This window comes from Staurois parvus, unplaced genomic scaffold, assembly GCF_062004578.1.
Source record: "Staurois parvus isolate SC_StPar_1 unplaced genomic scaffold, SC_StPar_1.0 ptg000202l, whole genome shotgun sequence".
NCBI lineage: Eukaryota > Metazoa > Chordata > Amphibia > Anura > Ranidae > Staurois > Staurois parvus.
In genome coordinates this window covers 5,944,202-5,960,395 of record NW_028317998.1, presented here as the reverse complement: position 1 = coordinate 5,960,395, position 16,194 = coordinate 5,944,202, and the positions used below count along the sequence as shown (strand labels likewise).

General features: G+C 43.4%; 1 long non-coding RNA gene across 1 annotated transcript; it reads right to left on the bottom strand.

Moving 5' to 3' along the window:
- Positions 1-10,565: 10,565 nt before the first annotated feature.
- On the bottom strand, positions 10,566-14,643 carry LOC149461461 (uncharacterized). Its single transcript, XR_016312866.1, has 3 exons — positions 14,515-14,643; positions 12,048-12,105; positions 10,566-10,822 (listed from the first exon to the last, which is right to left on the bottom strand). It is a non-coding gene; the product is annotated as an uncharacterized LOC149461461 (long non-coding RNA).
- Positions 14,644-16,194: the final 1,551 nt, after the last annotated feature.

Sequence of the window (16,194 nt, the reverse complement as noted above, 5' to 3'; positions counted from 1 at the left end):
GAAGGATAACAATCCCCTATGTGCTCACCATGGCTAAACTAAATGCCACTGGACACCGATGGCTGACTGCAGTATCTGGCTTCCGTTTCAGCCTGAAGTACAGGGCTGGAGCAGGGAATAAGGATGCAGATGCTCTAATCAGGAGGCCCCATGGGTGCCAGAATTCTGGATTCAATTGGCTGCAGGTGGGGTTCCAGCTGGGTCATGGCGCTGAGTAGGAGTGTGCAGTAGGAGCTCCATGCACCCACCTGAATGAAGGGAGAAGGGCAGTAGTGGACATACCTTGGGTTTGTGGAGAGTGTGGTCCCTGGCTTGGTGAGGGAGTCCCAGGGACTGTCAGTTTGGCCAATGGTGCGGAGTGGAGCCCAGATAGTGGTTCAGTGGGAGGAGGAGGACTGGTGGAAGTGAGACAGGGGAAGCCGTGAGACGAAGACCATGCAGTCCCCTGGGAAATGCTGCCACTCAACCAGTGAGAAGGAGTACCATGCCTGTGGGTAGACACCCCTAAAATCCACCCATCAAGAAAATGTAGATGGACAGCAATACACAGACAAAGTGGACACTGAACAACCAGAGAGAGGGGTCGGGCTGCAGAAGCCAGAGATTGGTGAGTGCTTAACGTTAACAGCACTTGTGTAATGTGTGTGAACTGAGTAGATGATCGAGAAAAACAAAGTGCAGAAGCTGATGGGAAGTGGATAGAGGGGGTCACCCTGTGGAGTGTAAAGTGAAACCTCAGTAGTATCTGGTCTGGTCCATAACCTCTAATCCCCTAGAGTAGAAGTAAAGTGGGAATAAGGATACATTCCAAGGTACAACAAGAATAGATGGAGATAGCAGGATGAAGAGCAAATCAACAATGGAAACAACAAATCTAAGTCAAGGTAAAGAAACTTTAAATATGGACTGCACGTTGGATATAAGGAGCATGGGAGAACAAGGAGTGGAAGCTCAGATGGCTACAAAAATGGAAATAGCAGACATGTTTGCAAAGTTAGAACACTCACTAAAGAATAACATGGCAAAAATGCACAAGGACTTCGGACAAGTATTGACTCGAGTGGAAGAAATGGAAAGTAAACTGGATAAGCATGCCCAAATAATAAGAGAGCTTAAGAACCAGTTGGAGGAATTGCAACATGAACAAAGAAGAATGAGATATAAATTAAAAGATCAGGAGAATAAAAACAGGAAGAACAATATGAGGATTCAGGGGGTTACCCCGAAGGTGCACAAGGAGAAGATTTAAGAGATGTAATGAATAAAGTGCTTAATCCACTAATAGCCATACCTATAACTGTCCACAGGAAACAGATACCCCGTGGAGTATCCCCTGGAACCCCAAGGGATGTAATAGTAAGGTTCCACTATTTTGAGGATAAAGCAAGAATATGGGAGAAGATGAGAGGAATTCATATCATACGAAGGGACGGACTTGCAAATCTATGCAGATATAGCACCAGAAACATTAGCAAGAAGGATTTTGAGACCTCTTTTGGAGCAAATGCAAACACAAAATATCAAATATAATTGGAGCTTTCCTGCATGCCCGATGGGATGGAAAGATGGAAGTTCAGCCAGACTAAGATTTCCGGTAGATCGTCAGGATTTCTGTGAGAAATTAGAATTGCAAGCTCGGGATACCCCAAATTGGACTAATGGAAGAAGGGAGGAACTGGCACAAGAGAGGTGGCAAGTAATCCCAAAAAGAAGAGTGCAGCAGAGATGAGATGAGTTGGAAAGAAAAAAGTAAGAACAAGAGAAATAAGAAAATAATTTTTGAGAGACTCTAAAATAAGGGACATTAATAGAGGGAATAGAGAAGGAGGTTGTCCTTGGAATGACCCCGTTGCTCCTTCCTCTTTTTTGCCTGCCCCCTCTTTTCCTCTTTTTCCTCCTACCTCCCCTCTCTCTCCACCCCGCTCTTATTTTTTCCCCACCACCTCCCTGTTTCTACTAAGTTTGCCTGGAACACCCATCCTTGTATAGTAGTGGAATTTAGGTGTTGTGAGAAGATATGTGGGTGGAACAGGGGAGTGGGTGATTTCTGAGGAGTTTTTTTTAGGGGGGAGGGGGGGAGAGGGGCAGGGGAATTGTTTTTTAGTAGGTATGGGGGAAAGGTAAATTGATGGTGGGATATATGGAGGCCCAACACGCTCTGGAATCTATACCCTCAAGGGAGGAGTAGGAGGTAGGAGAAGGCGCCTATGGACAGAGTCCAACCCCAAGTAGAAGGATCGAGGGTGGGGTTAGATCCACAACAGATCCAAGGGTTGGATATGGGACAGATGAGCCGCTAGTTTCAAATCTATTATACAGATTCCTCTCTTTGTGTGACCCTAGTGAAAAAAGGTTTTAGTATTAGGAGATGTTGGATAAGAATGTAGTTAATTTTATGACCTATAAAGTAAAAGGATTGAATACTCTGGTTAAAAGACATAAGATTACCAGAGAAATATGGCAACGCTCAACTGATATTGTATTCTTGCAAGAGACACATTTATCTCTAGATATAATAGTTAAATTACAATCTAGGCAATATCCGCCTGATATTATGCAGATTTGCAATAATACGAGCTAAAGGAGTAGCAATTGGGATGGCAAGGAATGTAAGATTTAATATAGAAGACAGACTGGTAGACCCAGAGGGTCTGTTTTTGTTTCTGAAGGGGAATTTATATGGTATGGAATGTATGCTAGCAAATATTTACTCTCCAAATAAGAACTCAATGGTCTATTTATAAGAGACACTAAGGAAGCTGATAGATTTTATGAAAGAGAAACTAATTGTGGCTGGGGATTTAATCTTTGCATGGATCCACAGATGGATACTTATTTGCATGTTCAGAGTGAGGGAAGTAAACATTTAAAAGATTTAAAAAAGATGTTACAGCCGGCGCATGCGCGGCCGGCCAGCGGATGACAGCTCACTGAGCAGAGCTCCGTACACCCGCCACTGACATCGCGGCTCACACAAAGCCTGAGAACCGCAATAACCACGAGCACACTGCTAAGGGTCACAGAACCCTCACGGATCATGACCAAAAGGAGAAAAATGACAGGGCAACCAAGGACGCTGACAAACTTCTTCCCAGCCCTCGGTCCCTGTAGACAAGATGGCACCGGCTGCGTGACAGGCAGCGTCTCCTAACAGGAGGGAGACACACAAGAAGGCATAGCATACCATCCGGACCCCAGGCTGAAAGCAACACTATATCCCAGCCAAATCCAGACCTAGATTGGATGCAGATGTCACCACTGACAGACAGCCTACCTCTCTACTTTCAATTTCTGACAATTCTCCATCTTTGATTGAATCCTATCCTGCCTCTGAACAACCTATCACGGAAATCTTGATGAAAAACATGCTTCTTTCCCTGTGACAAATGCTGCATAGCGACCTGACGGCGACTATTTCCCAAATTTCCAATACAGTACAAAAACAAGAACAACGCATTCACCAAAGTGAACATTGATAGCTCATCACCTCTGCTTGCAAATAGTTGTGAACATCACATACTGTTGCCCCAGTTTGCGGCCTAGTTATACCAGTGCCATTGGAATATATCTTCAGCACAGTTATCGTTCAAGCTGACCACAGGACATACAGTCACAGATCAAGATATAGAAGTGCCAACTAAATCAACAAGTCCATTTCCCTCTCTGCAGAGCAGGATTCCTACTATCAATCATCTTTTGCCTTTGACATTCCGAGGGAATTGTCTTTATCAAGACATTTATGTCAATTGATGCTATTTAATACTTTAAGCTCAGTTCAAGGTTAGAGCTCTTAAAGGGAACCTTGCACTATTTCTTTACCATCATTCAGGGTGGTGTCAGCAGGGTTTGGGATTTCAATGAGAGGTCCAGATTGACAGGGAATCCAAGAATTACTAAGAAACTCTTAAGGCGGTAGTGTTACACCATGTTCTGTGTACTGTGGGAGACCAGATATAGTCAATTCTGGGTTTAGTAACACTAACTCTTCCTTGCTGTACCAAAAATAATTTTTTTCTGTGTCTTTGTTGGAGAGATTTCATATCACTTTCACTTATAGCTCTATGGCCCCTTGCACACATCTGCCAAAAAAACTTTTAGTTTTTAGGCATACAGGCTTTCTTTTTAATGATCTAAATGCAGCCCATTGTTTTCAATGTGCCTGGACATATGTAAGCATGAATTGTTTAAGAAAATAAAATAAATCTGAGTTGCTGGTCAGTATTTTTGAATGTATATTCATGAATACATGCAAATGCCACACTTCCTGCTTGTGTGTGATATACAGCCCATCCTTACTTAATACATTATTTAAAAAATATAATAAAATTACAAGCCAAAACACATTCTGCTACTCCTGAGTATGGGGATACCACAATTATGAGACTTACTGTCTGGGCTGATTATGTACCAGACATTGCATTTCGTGTACCACACAAATCAACCCATTGCATCAAAACTAATTTAAAGCAATGGTCTCCTCTGTACAACTGGTCAGGGAATATAGTTTAGTGTAGAATCACCTATACCAGTCGCAGTTCCTATAAATCAAGCAAGCCTGGCCTACTGGTATGTGGCTGCTCCAAAGGATGTCATGTTCACTGGCCATAAGTACAGAAGGCTGAGGAAAGGAAGAGTTCCTGTGGTTCCAAGCATGCAGTTGTCTGCAGGGGATAGCTGGGGTTTGTGTCTCACAGGAAAGAGAGGCCCAGAGTAAAGAAAGGATGAAATATACAGAGTGCTGAAATGGCAGGGGTTATAGGGTCTTGTGATAGGAGGGGTTCCTAATAAGGTGGTCAGGCTCACCGGATTGGTGCTAAGGTCAGGGCCCAGTGGCTCTGCAGGGGGTGGTCAGGCTGCTGGTCTGGGAAGTTCTTCAGTCAGAGGTCATCTGAGTGGGGGAAAACTTCTTTGCTGGTCCTTGACCTTGGATGCCTATTGGGAAAAAGGCAATGGGAGATTTTGGAAGGCCTGTTGCTTCAAATGCGTACTGACTGGCTGCAGTCCCAGGTTAGTGGACTGCTTTTGGGAGTCTGGCTGGGGGGGGGTTCTGTTCCTTCAACTCTTGCTTTGCACATGTTCAGAGGTCATGTCCTCAGGAGCTCTTGAGCCCTGATCTGACTCCCAGTGTCACATCAGGAGCCCCTCTAAGAGTGCCTTGAGGTCCTCCAGAGGAGCGTGGGAGTCATCCTTGGGCTGTAGGAGGACTGAGGATTCAGAGGTGCAGTGGGGAAGGAGCAGTTTCCAGTCCCCGATCCAGTGGGGAGAGAGCCCAGCGTGGCAGAGCATGTGACAGGCTGAGGCCCTGTGGAAAGATGGCCGAGGATGTCAGCGGCGACTGTGCAGTGGGTCTCGGTACTGTGGGATCGGCAGGCCACAGCTAGGAGGACATGGGCTTCTCATCCAGACCTGTTTGAGAGAGAGATCAGCAATGTCAGAGGGGAAGACCTTGGTGGACTTTGTTCGTCGGTGGAGGTTATGGCAGCGGCTGATGGACCTGTGCTTCTGCAGCAGCCTGGTGGGAGTTACGCATCTGTGTCTAACTCTCCTGTCTATTCCACACCAGTGGTCGTGGGGCTGGGTACTAGGGGGTGCTGGCTGGACAGGGGTCTGCTATCGTGGTGGGTTCTGGGGTTTTTGCGGTGGACTCAGGTTTAGCATTATTGCCTTCTGGCTTACAGGATGTTCTGGGGTGTCTGGAGTCCTCTGCGGGACTTGCCCATGGCTGCTTGGGTACCACAGGCCATGGCAGCTGTACAGGTGGTTGGTTTTTCTGGGGCGGTTGGGACAGATATCCCTCTGACTTTGGACATCCTTCTCTAATCTCCACTACCCACGGAGGCTGTGACAGTTGTTCCTGCCTCAGATGCTGTGGTTCCGGTGCAGTCTATGGGGGGCGGTGGTGTCACGTTGGACGCAAAAGGTAAGGCTGATAAGGATGAAGACAGAATCAAATTGGCCAATTAAGCAAAGTAGGAGGTTTATGTCTGCTTTGAGGGACCGCCGTTAAGTGTGCATCTCAAGCCGGGAGTAAGGAGAAAAAAAAAAATATGGAATGGGACTACATGGAAATATTTTCACTCCTTCCTTTGGAGAAATTTCATCTAGATAGAGGTAAGTTGGATGAAAGTAAGAAGGAGGAGAAGCGGCAGTATTGGCTGATTCCATGCCCATTTAACAACTGGTTGCAGGTGGCCAGCATCATTGGCGAGAAGGCATGGGAGAATTGTTCTGCTACTTGGACACTATTAGGAAAGCCCATGGAATCTACAGGGGACTGGCCTGGTTGCGTTATGATGAGCAGTTCCGCCAACGCAAGGCGGTGAGGCCGTCTTTGTGTTAGAACCACAAGGACATAAGTATGGGTGAAGATCACGACATCGGCTTGGTCAGGTACTCTTTTTTCCAGCAGGGACCAGTGGTTACAATATCTCTAGACAACCGGCCAACAAAAAAAAAAAAAAAAAAAAGGGGGGGTATTGTTGGCTGTTCAATTAAGGAACTTGCAAAGTTGGAATGTCTTGCCAATTTGAACATGACTGCTCTGGTTGCGGGGGCTCCCACTCTTTAATCCGTTGCCTTACCAAAGGTAAAGGCTGGTCTGGAGATGCCGCTGGAAAAAGGGAAGACTCCTGTGACGGTGTCAAAGATGCGGCCTTTTTCTAAGTAGGTATCCCTGTTGGGCAGTGGCACTGTTGGAAAAAGGATTCCTTGCGAATTTCTAGCCCCTCCTCTCCCCGCAGGTAATTTGAGATTGGCATTGGCTCACACTGATGTGGTTTTAGAGAAGTTGGCATTAGGTTGTATGGACAATTTGGTGGTTTCTCCCCTGGGTGTGGTCCACAAGAAGGAACCCAACAAGTTTCCATTGATTTACTATTTATCCTTGCAGTGGGTTCCTTTTTATGGCTGGGGGGCTCTGTTGGCCAAAATGGACACGGAATCGGCTTTAAGGTTGCAGTCTGTGCGTCTGGACAGTTTTTAGTTGTTAGGCTGCCAGTGGCAGGGTGGTTACTTTGTCGACCGTTGTTTGCCCATGGGGTGCTCCATCTCTTGCTAGCTGTTTGAAACCTTTAGTTCGTTTGTTGAAAGGGTGGTTAGGGGATGTGCCAGGAATTCAATGTCATTCACTACTTAGATGACTTTTTGTGCATGGGTCTTGCCCACTCCAACCTTTGTAAGGTGTTGTTGGCCACCGTTCAGCATGTGGCTGATCACTTTGGCATTCTGCAGGCTTCAGAAAAGATGGTAGGTCCATCTATGGGATTATGCCTATAAGCAGGATCTTCAATTCCCAGTTGGCGGCAGCCACAGCAGAGGTTCAAGCTCCAGGCCATTTCTGGTTTGGGAGACCTTTTTGGATTCCTAGAATGGGAGGTCAGTGTGGATGTTAGACGCCATGAATAGTTTTGACTTGAAGCGGTTTACAGATGCCGTGGGCACTGCTAGCTATGGTGCGTATTTTTGGGGTCAGTGGAGAGTGCTCAAACGAAAAGTGGCAGGTTTTGTGAAGAATTTGGTGCTTCTTGAATTGTTCCCCTCCATGATGCTGTGGGGGTTCCCATTTTCACAACTTAGAGGTTCGCTTTGCGATAACTTGAGAGTAGTGACGGCTATCAACAGTGTGTCGGCATCTTTGTCTCTGGTGGTGCGCTAGGATGCAGAATTTAGTTTTTCCTTGTCTGCATTTAAATTAATTTGTGTATGCAGTCCATGTTCCCAGTTGTAATAACTCCTGGCGGATTCTCTGTCTCGCTTTCAGTGGGACAAGTTTCACCCATTGGCTCGGGGAGCGGCGCAACTGGGAGTTCCTTGTCCAGAGTGGCTGTGGAGGGTTGCATTGGAGTGGTGGCCGAGTTCATTTGACAGTCGATGAGCGAGGTGACATAGTCTGTCTATGCTAAAGTGTGGGAAGTTTGGTTTGGTCTGTAGGCTGGGTAGTGTAGTTTCCAACCATGATGATCATTTCCGAGTATTGTATTTCATCAGACATAATGTAGAGGACATGGTTTCTGCGTTTGCGCTGTCTCACAAGTTGGTGGGTTTGGCCTTTTTATTTAAGTAGTTAGATTGCCAGTATTGAACAAAGGATTTCTTGGTTATCAAGCTTTGAAGGGGTACCACAGGGACTGGAGGCCTGTGGATCACCGAAGGCCAGTGTCGTTTGAGGTGTTGTGTTCCTTGAGGGTGTTGCCTAGTGTTTGTTGGTATTCTTATAAGATGATATTGTTCCTGGCAACCTTCGCATTGGCTTTCTGCATCAGGGAGCTGGTGAAATCTGCTAAATGGGGATCAGATGGTTTGTGGTTCGCTGATGAGTGATGTGATGTTGGTTCTGTTATTTGGATTAGATGCTTCAAGAATGATCAGGTAGGTCGGGGAGGTTCATGTGGAGTTGTTTCTGGTCAGTGGCCTGATATTTGCAGATTCCCTATGGGATGAGACAGCCCCCTTTTGCTGCATGGGGATAATTTGGCAGTGTTGCGGAATCGATTTACTTCAGGTTTGCTTTGCGGTAGGGATGTTCCAAAAGTGGAGCGGTATTCACACCTGGATAGGGCCCCTGACGTGTTACTGCTGCACACTGCGAGTAATAATCCAGTCAAAGACCAATCTCATAAGGGATATTACATTTGATGTTCTGCGTCTCTACATGGCTTATCTGGATTTGCCTGGTCATATATTGTTGCTCACACTCAGTGGTGTTTAGCTTGGTTTGTAGCACATTTGACCTAGGCAATGGTGAAGGTTAATAGGAAGGGGACTAGATTTGTTGTCAGGAATGGGGGTTTGGCTGTGCATCATCCTGAGTTGGAATTGCACACAGAAACATTTGCATGGTGATGGAGTGCATTTGAACGCTGTGGGTGTTGACATGTGGTGTCTTGGTTTACAGGACGAAGGTGTTCAATAGGCCCTGCAGGTGTGGATGTCTGCCCAAACATAAGGTGTCATGTTTGGATGGTGATGGCGGGGTACAAGGTCCTTTTTAGGTTACTATGGGCACAAAATGCACGTTGTAGGGATCCACCGGAGGTACGGCTCCAAGTTGTTACGATGGGTATCTGCGATTTGTTGTCTCCAAGGTAGTGTTGTTGTGACTGGAGGCCTGATTAAATGGTAAACAGGTACTTTGTCTTACCTGGATGCCTAATAGGCCCTTGTAACTCAATTTTTCTTGCACTCTGTTATAAAATGTTGGTAATAAAAGGCTGCTATGGCCATTTAACTCCAGAATGGTGTGGTCGTTTATGGTTGTTAAGATGGTGCTGGTCAGAGAAAGCAGTTTAGTTCCCTAGTCATGTAGTCAGCACGATGTGTACATAGATCAAGTCCAGGCAGCAGGCATAAACATGGCCAATAAACAGGCCAGGGCTAGTGCAGGCAGCGGCAGCACTGCACTGGCGTGGTGGTGGTGAAAACACTTACTGGCTGCACTGGTCAGGTCGACAGTGGGACTTGTGTAGTGGTGATCAGGAGCACTAACTGGCTTAAATTGGTCTGAAGACATCGGGGACTAGTGTGGCTGCAGAAACACTTATAGAGGCTTACATTGGTGGGGTGACACAGATTGATATGGCAGTACTGGTATTGTACTGCTGTGGTGGTGATCCAAGACAATGGCTGGTGGCACTGACATACAGAGATATTAGAGCAGCCAGCAATAACATTGTTTCATTGCCAATCACCATGCATTGAAACCAGAAATGACATTCATTCTGCCCAGCTGCATGTGTACATTGGCCAGGTGGGAGGTAGTTAATGAACAGATTCATTAATATGTATTTCATATATAATCTGGTTGTAAACTGAATCCAGTATGATTTTTTATGTTTAGTATGTATTGCTACTTTCCTGCATGATCCTTAACCAGTCCTACTAAGTGAGAAACACATTAACTTTAAGGGGATCCAGCATCACAAGGCCATGACGGTAATGGTTTACTTTATTGGTCAAATACATACTAGGCCTATGCTGTGTATGGTATGTTATGCCGCAGGGTAGTTGATCAATAAATTTAAGGTCATGCAATTTATTTTGGATTTTAACCAAGATGTAATAAAATGATATTGTTTTAATACATGCATGCTCTCATTCTGCACCAGTAAAGTCTGATCAAAGTTTTTTTTTCTTTATGTAAAAGCTGTGTATTTTCAGAAGTTATGCAAGTGGTTACTTTTTTCTTCAATTTTCTTCATAGTATTCTGATTGAATTAACATTTAACCCCTTAACGCCGGCGCCTCCCAACCCTTTAAGGGGTTTCTGCCTGGAGGTGGCGTTTATGATTTTGTGACCACCGTGATTGGCTGTCACATGATCGTAATGCTCTTGATTGCAAGCTTTCCATTAGAGGCCGTTAACTGCCAGGAGCACGCAGGGCACATGCTCTCAACACAGGTTTGTTTACATTTAGGTACACGAATATGCAGCCTCTCCTTGTCAAGAGAGGCCGCATATTTGCATAAAATCTTCATGAACAGGTTAATCCAAGTACAAGCAAAGTATTTCACCACCATCTTGTTACATAGATAATACACATAGTAAAGAAAAGATGGGAAGACATTGCTCATGTTTAATAAGTCAACATTTATTTTTTTTAGCCATGTACAATGGTTTTTGTTCCATATTACAATGTTAAGAGGCTGGCCCTTTAAGCGATCAGAAAGGCCAAGTCCTAATGCAATGACAGGACAAAATTACAAGGATAAATCAGGCAAAGTGATGAATATGACATTGTTGGGATGATCGAAGTTCACCTCGACTTTGCTTGCCTACGAACACTGCCAGTATAGGTGAGCAGTCATGTTGAAATGGAGGTAGCAGCTACAAAGAGGAAAGGTATAGGGTTAGAGACTAGACATTTGTAAGCATAGTCTTTAAAGCTGTAGTAAAACAGTTTCTTCAGGGCACTTGCACCTGTGAATTCACTGGCTGACAAAAGAGTGAATATTTGCTAAACAGTGCGGTAAAAATCACAAAGTGGACTTTACTACCCCTTTAAAGTATATTTACAGTTTTGTAGCCAAACTTTATGCTTGTTACATGTTGCTATTAACATAGCATAACGTAGAAAGGCAACCAATAAGGTTTAAATGTTTTTAAAAGCACTTTTTCCTTGATTAAAAATCCCTACAGGCTCTCCCTGCTTTGTAATGTTTAGAAGAGGCCTTTGGAACAATGCAACATCAATTCCAAACTCAAATTTGAGTTTAAACATTTCAAAACCACTCTCCTGCATTGTGTTAAAAAGGGCTAGCTGAATGTGAGAACAGAGCTACTGTGAGACTCTCCAGAAATTTACAGCCAGCCATGCCACCTTAGAAACATCTAAGGAGGTGAGAAATATTTAACTTTTTTGGTATGCTGTGTGAAAGGGAACACATAAGTGGTTGTTTTTCTCAAATTACAATGTAAAAAGTGGAAATAAGTGTTAAAAAAATAGGCAAATATAGCCTTGGTAAGAAGTAACAAAGTCCAACTTACAAATTCAATTTTTTTTTTTTTTTTTTTTAAAGAGAAATGTTAGGTGACATCTCTATGAAGTTGTCACTCCTGTAAATCAACTTCCATTTGAATCTTCTATTACCAGATTTTGGTATTTGACATGCTCCATATGAAAACAATTATTTTCAGAAGGTAAACCACCAATCAAAATCTTGATATCAGAATATTATTCTTTCCAGGATTTAGCATTTGAGCTGAATATACACAAAACATCAAATTCCTGGACATCTCCAGTAACTTATGAAGGACAGTGAAAGTGTAAAGGGTTAATTATACCCAAAGCGGTAGGGAAATGAAGACTATAGTGAAAATATTGGCTCAGTGCTTCAATAGTCTGTATGCACTCTGCTTCCAGCTATATGATGCCCATAAAAAAACTACAGAAAGCTAGTAATGAGCATCATATATATATATATATATATATAAAACATTGTCCAATGACAGATCAAAAAGGTAATAAGCCCTGCACTTACATCCCATTGTCCCCCTTACATAGATTTCCTGGAAATATTAGTACTACAAAAGGTTACATATGGATGCTTACCATTTTTCCACACCAGCAGTGTCTTGCCAGAACCTAGCCTTGCTGCTCATCCAGCCATCTGAAATTAAATGGTGGTACCATTAAAAACACACAGAGGACGATAATGGCATTTCAGCCTCAGTAATTTAACTTTTAAAATAAGTTATATCATCAACTCCACTGTTGTGCTAATGTCTAACCAAGAAATCCCTACTTTGCCATCCATCATATGGCAGAAAGAACTCCTGGAAACCAGTAACCTGCAGGGCGAGCACAAAATGTGGGTTAAAGAGGCATTGCCCTTCCCTGCACCATTAAAGCTCATGAAAGACTCAACCCAATCTCTCCCTGTAGACTTTACCCAAAAAGCATTCCAACTGAACAAGAACTTACAACCTAAAATCTAAGTTATAAGAGAGTTATAAAGCTCTCTGTAGACTTTCCCCAAAATGTGGGTTAAAGAGGCATTGCCCCACCCTGCTCCATTAAGGCTCAGGAAAGACTCAATCCAGTCTCTCCCCAAAGACTTTACTGAAAAGACTTCCGACTGAACAAGAACTCTCTTACACCCAAAAATCTAAGATATGATAGTTAACCAAGTTATGAGAGAGTTACAAAAACTCTCCATAATCTGTCCCAAGAGGCTTCAGATCAAAATTTCAGCTCTGCCATCCATCCCTGTACGCGGAAGAAAGAACTCCTAGAAACCGGTAACCTTCAGGGTAAGCACAAAGTGTGGGTTAACGAGGCAACAGTCTGATGAAGCAGTGTCGCATGCCCCGCCCTGCTCCATCAAAACTCACGAAAGACTAGTCCCACAAACCAGGCGCTCATTTCTCCGCTAGAGATTTCTGACTGAACAAGAACTTTTCTCTTACACCCCAAAATCTAAGTTATGAGAGAGTTAACCAAGTTATGAGAGAGTTAACCAAGTTATGAGAGAGTTAACCAAGTTATGAGAGAGTTAACCAAGTTATGAGAGAGTTAACCAAGTTATGAGAGAGTTAACCAAGTTATGAGAGAGTTAACCAAGTTATGGTAGAGTTACAAAAACTCTGTAAACTTTACCCAAGAGGTTTCAGATCAAAATCTCAGCTCTGCCATCCATCCCTGTACACGTAGAAAGAACTCCTAGAAACCGGTAACCTTCAGGGTAAGCACAAAGTGTGGGTTAACGAGGCAACAGTCTGATAAAGCAGTGTCGCATGCCCTGCCCTGCTCCATCAAAACTTACGAAAGACTAGTCCCACAAACCAGAAGCTCATTTCTCCGCTAGAGATTTCCGACTGAACAAAAACTTCTCTTACACCCCAAAATCTAAGTTATGGTAGAGTTAACCAAGTTATGGTGGAGTTAACCAAGTTATGGTGGAGTTAACCAAGTTATGGTGGAGTTAACCAAGTTATGGTGGAGTTAACCAAGTTATGGTGGAGTTAACCAAGTTATGGTGGAGTTAACCAAGTTATGGTGGAGTTAACCAAGTTATGGTGGAGTTAACCAAGTTATGGTGGAGTTAACCAAGTTATGGTGGAGTTAACCAAGTTATGGTGGAGTTAACCAAGTTATGGTAGAGTTACAAAAACTCTCCGTAAACTTTCTCCAAGAGGTTTCAGATCAAAATCTCAGCTCTGCCATCCATCCCTGTACACGTAGAAAGAACTCCTAGAAACCGGTAACCTTCAGGGTAAGCACAAAGTGTGGGTTAACGAGGCAACTGTCTGATGAAGCAGTGTCGCATGCCCTGCCCTGCTCCATCAAAACTTACGAAAGACTAGTCCCACAAACCAGAAGCTCATTTCTCCGCTAGAGATTTCCGACTGAACAAAAACTTCTCTTACACCCCAAAATCTAAGTTATGGTAGAGTTAACTAAGTTATGGTAGAGTTAACCAAGTTATGGTGGAGTTAACCAAGTTATGGTGGAGTTAACCAAGTTATGGTGGAGTTAACCAAGTTATGGTGGAGTTAACCAAGTTATGGTGGAGTTAACCAAGTTATGGTGGAGTTAACCAAGTTATGGTGGAGTTAACCAAGTTATGGTGGAGTTAACCAAGTTATGGTGGAGTTAACCAAGTTATGGTGGAGTTAACCAAGTTATGGTAGAGTTACAAAAACTCTCCGTAAACTTTCTCCAAGAGGTTTCAGATCAAAATCTCAGCTCTGCCATCCATCCCTGTACACGTAGAAAGAACTCCTAGAAACCGGTAACCTTCAGGGTAAGCACAAAGTGTGGGTTAACGAGGCAACTGTCTGATGAAGCAGTGTCGCATGCCCCGCCCTGCTCCATCAAAACTCACGAAAGACTAGTCCCACAAACCAGGAGCTCATTTCTTCGCTAGAGATTTCCGACTGAACAAAAACTTCTCTCTTACACCCCAAAATCTAAGTTATGATAGAGTTATGATAAAAGCTCATAACTCTGGTGAAACATAGCAAGCCAAGCTAAACTATGAGCTATCATCCTTAATGAGTTTTATGTGGGTACCCACCATCTACTACTGCTGCAGGACAAGAAAAGGGCTTCCATCTTGCTTGGAGTGTTCACGGCTCCTCACCTTGCGTGAGGTGATCATGGCTTTCAGTCGTGGAAGAGATCAAATTTATAATGGCAACATGTCTACATAAGAGATAATAAAACATAAGGTTGGAGTTACAAATACAAAATTAAACATGTCATAAAATTGAGGCTCACTGCTAAAAAAAAAAATTCTTTCTGTAAAGTTAGTCTGTGAACAAGCGCCTGCTGTAAAATGTCTCACTTCCTTACGTCCTCATTCCCAAGGTTAGACACTGAAAGCATTGAGGCCAAGGCATCAGCAGACAGCCAAAGCTTCTGAAAAAGGAGACTTCAGCAAAGGCAGCCCCTGTACTTCTCATAACAATCACTTTAAGGGCTCCTTTACACCAGATGTAGGTTAAAACGCATTTTTAACCTTTTGCCTTCCAGAGGATTTAACCCCTTCCCGACCAGGCCATTTTTTGTGATACAATGCTGCGTTACTTTAACTGACAATTGCGCAGTCATGCAACGCTGTACCCAAATGAAATTTACAACTCTCTTTTGGTGGTATTTGATCGCTTCTGTGTTTTTTATTTTTTACGCCATTAAAAAACCCGACTATTGAAAAAACAAAACCAATACATGTAATTACCTTAGATTGTACACCCCTTGAGGGTTAGGGACGTGTGTGCGTGCGTGTGTAAAGAACTAGGTAAATTGACAGCATTATATAAGTACCTGTAATAAATTTTAAAAAATTAAATAATTGGTTTACGTGAAAGTTATATACTGTTTACAAATGGCAGTATATATACACACACTGGAATTTTTTTTTTTTTTTTTTTTTTTATACTAGTAATGACTGCAGTAGGCATTCTGACACTAGGAGGAACTGGCTTGGTGTCACCAACCTCCTCTGACACAAATACAGTGATCAGTGCTAATAAAAAGCACTGACACTGTACTAATGGCACTGGGCAGGAAGTAGTTAACATGTGGGGCAAAGGGTTAACTGTCTACTGTTTTACTATGTGCTTTACAATATAAGCACACTGCGTTGTATGGCTCTGCTGTGCAGAGCCACACAAAGCACTGTGCAGGAGCTGACACACAGGTCTCTCCCCCGTTGGAAATCCTCGGAGGTCGCCGGGTGCCAGCGGGGAATCACCAGCAGGGAGCCTAGACAGCCGAGGCCGTGAATGGCAGCACAGGTAGAGCGCACGTGCCCCTACCCGGAACTGCGAAATCACGCAATATATACACACACATGATTTTGAGCACCTGTGCTGCCCTGTAGCTGTATTTCTGCTATAGGGTGGCACGGAAGCGTTTAAACATAGCATTTGCAAAAAAAAATAATTTTAAAAAGCCTAGTTTATTCAACTGCAGTGCTTTTGTTAGCATAAAGAAAAATAAATAATGGAACAGCATGCTGAATCTTCTTGCATGTAAATGTACATTTATGCCCAGTAACAACTTTTGAAACAAGTTAAAAACAACTCCACTGTAATAGACATATCAGAAAGACATTTTAAAACCATGAACTGCTTTCTTGAAGCACTAACGGTAAAAATTTCCATAGTTTTATATCAAACAATATTCAATTAATATTATTGATTCTCTTTAATAACTGCTCAAGGGCCTAACTGAGCGGAGATGTTCTGTTGGG